Below are 3,689 nucleotides of genomic sequence, written 5' to 3'. Positions count from 1 at the left end.
CCACAAATGCCATGTCCTAGCACTGGCCAAAATCCTTTTTTCATGTGTGAACCATATACACAAAACTGCATGATACATGCTGAAATCTGGAGCTCACTTTTAGAATAGCTGGGTTTTTTCACCCAGCAAGTGAACTTAGGAAAGCTGTTTTTTTCTTTTATAATGATTTTTTTTCAGTCCTTTGGGTTAACAACTGGATTTTTCTTTCCCCTTTAGGTTGCAGAAGTGCAACTGCAACTGTATGCGTTCACTAGCGACAACACTCATAGATAACAATACATGTCTATTACATGTTGATGCTGCCCGCTCTTGTTATACATTTATTTTGCAGCGGTCGCTCTGTTCAATCATGGTCCATGCTATGTTTAATGCATATGTGAGATCAAAATCAATATGACATTATTGCAGCTTGTCTAACCACATTCGGACTCCAAATCTCAAGTTTTTGTCTTGCTGTCAGGTGCAGCCGGGCCTTGGTAATCTGAACAAGCTTTATGCGACTGGCACTCTTGTTGACCCCTTATCACTCTTTCAAGCCGTTTTGAGCGCAAGGTTGAGATAGTTGGGGCCTGTAACTGTGTTTTGGTGAGCGTCTTCCTTTCTTTGAGGGTTTCCCAACCCCTCCTCAATCCTAAGTTCTGGCTCAGGCTGTGATTATGGTGATAGTTAGGAATAATTCAACTTTTTTCAGAGTATATTGAACTGCACACATAAGTAATATATATTAACCTATGTTAACACTAATATTTGTAATTTGTTGCACCATGATGTTTAATATCGCCAGGAGAAAGACATGCTGACAGCGCATCCGGTTCCAATTATCATCACACTGTGTACTAATATATGCTCTCAATGATAATATGCCAACTTGCGTTGACAACACACATAGCATGTTCTTCTTTAGTATAATTATACACTATAAAATTATTGTATGCTTACCTTTTCTGGAATTTCAGAGTTGAAAGGACATGAAGTTTCGATGCGAGGGGAGTTAATTTTTGTTTTCCTTTGTTTCATAAAAAATGTTGGTAGCATTTAGAACTATGTTTAGTTGGTGTAACAAGAAGTAATCACTGGTTAAAATATACAAGGAGTCTCTCTATTGGAAGGGAAAAAATGTTACACACAATTTATTTTTCTGCTCGCTTATGCATGAAATGTATCATTTTGCCTTGATTTAATGTACTGCACTTTTCTTCGTTGCTCTATGTTCTTCAATAAGTTAGAATCATATAGAACCTGATATTTCTTGGTGATGTCTTCAGAACCCATGAATGTCATTTTGCACTGAAGGCTTGTAACCACTGGGAAGTGTTTGCCCTGATGTATCAAGTTGCCATGGGGGTGAGGAGGTGAAATCTAGCAAGCCATCTCCTGATATTTTTCTTACTTCTATAAGGACGTTTGAGGTATTAGAATTATTGTTTTAGAGGTCCTTTTCTTACTAGCAAGCTTAATGCGGAACACTTATATTTCAGTACTTGTTTTTTTAACCGTGTTATTTATCTGCGGGTCTCTTCTTTGTACAAAGTATGTGGTACTTATATTTCATTAATTGATACACCATTTGATACATGTGTTTACAAAAATAAATCTGAACATCTTTGTAGTAGTTACATTGAATAGCTACCTACTTACCTTTAATTTCTTTGTGAATTACTGTAATTTTATTCCGACAAAGTTTGAGAAAAAATATAGTAGTAGTAAGTACATCTTGATCATTGCTGATAATGAATACTCCCTCTGTCCCAAAATAAGTGTCTCAACTTTATACTAGCTTTAGTACAAAGTTGTACTAAGGTTGAGACACTTATTTTGGGACGGAGTGAGTATGTATGACCATGGTTTAAAGAATCTCTACTATATTCAAATGTGCCAAGTTATTTCTGGGTTATATTGAAGCTTACCTATTCTCCAATTGATATAGACATCAAATATTCTAAGCTTTCCTTTTGTTAGCAAACAACTTCTCAAACAAGTCAGCATTATCATTCACTCGGTAGGTTATTGCAAATGGAGCTGGGAGGAACTTCCTCCTACCGCTCAGAAAAACTCACCTCTCTACGACCCAAATTGGTGACAGATTCTCTATACTAAATTATTTCTTGCGAAGAACAAGTGAATACAGAGGTCAAGGCCTTTTCTAGGTTGTTAAAGATTCTCTTCATAGTTTTTTTACAATTGGTCAAATTAGGGGTAGTTTTGTTTTCTTTGTTACCACAACAAAAAATTCGGTTATATGTAGCTTCAATGTAAATTATAACAAGATGTACCTCTCCATTAGCTTTATTTATTGAGAACTATGTATATTTCATATTCATCTCAATATAGTTCTATGAATCTACTAAAATATCATGTATATTGAAATTTGATTGTTAGCTGGATGTGCCATTGAGTATGGTTGCAAGAATGTATTAGATAGGCGGAGATGGTGGGCAAAGGAAGAAGAAAAAGGGTGATGAGTTGGTAAATAAGTTGACAATACTAAAATACATGGTTGACACAATTGTTTATGCCCTATTTGCAACACACGGGCAATAGCCTATTTTATTAGAATGCCTCTCCATCTCATGTTGCATCCTGTAAAGTTTTTCTTCCTATTTCTTTGTCCATATTGCAATTATGGCCTATTGGCTCTCCCTTCTTTTACTATGGGGAAAAAGTTGACACTTTAATCCCATATGCTCGAACAATTTTCATACTGTGATGATTTTAGATGAACAACAATTGTACTATACTCGGCATTTTTTGCCGTTTACTCTAACTCAGTTCGGTCCATTTATGCTTGTTATTGCAGAGAACTGTACTTGACCATGAATAGAAAATGCACGTTAGGATGAAAATCCACCTTCAATCTATAAAATTGTATTCTTACACATACTCTAGGAAAAAAACTGGAAAGAAAATGTCTCAGTAAATGTCTGCGCATTACAAAGGTTAAACTATTTACTCACTCCCTTGGAGGTTATATTCCTTGTAGTTTACACAGCCGGTCCCTTTTATTAAGTTGTTGGTATTCTTATCACAGTGCCTTGCTCCACTTGAAAAGCTCACACCTCCATGCTCGAAGAACAGAAATGCTGGTACATTGTTTGAAAATATTTTGTGTTCCACTGTTGTGTTAGAGCCCGGGATGAATGGTGGGTCCAATTTAGAACTAGGAGGTACTAGAACTAAGATAGGAAGGTGGTTGTTGTCCTTGTCCCTTGTTGTCCTGCTGCGGCGTCATCGATCACTGGCTCACTAAGAACATGAGTTAGTGGATTTTTTATGAGAGTGAGGGTTTAGAGTGAGCGGGGCGGGGGTTGGGATTGGTCTATTCAGTTATGAGCGGAATAATTTCCCTACTTTAAAAAATATGGAAAATTGCATTTCATTAGAGATGGCTTTGAAGCAAATTGCATGAGCAAGCAATTCATATATTGTTTTTGATCAAGTCATACAATATTCTGGTTAGGATCGAAAGGTAAATGCATTGGTTGATTACTTCAAGAGTTAATAATGGACATGGTAGCATATCAGTTGCAAGTCCAATAATGGACATCATATTTTGTTTCGTAATAATGCACGACATTCAACTGTATGTTACAATGCGGCAATTTATCAGAAGACATTGGATCTGTCTTCTTGGCTTGTGGGCGGGGGCGGCACACGCCTCGTCCTCCTTGATGATGGTGGCGGGTCGGCAT

The sequence above is a fragment of the Triticum dicoccoides genome, chromosome 7A (assembly GCF_002162155.2).
Source record: "Triticum dicoccoides isolate Atlit2015 ecotype Zavitan chromosome 7A, WEW_v2.0, whole genome shotgun sequence".
In the NCBI taxonomy this organism is placed as follows: Eukaryota; Viridiplantae; Streptophyta; class Magnoliopsida; order Poales; family Poaceae; genus Triticum; species Triticum dicoccoides.
Note: the sequence above shows the minus strand (reverse complement) of the source record.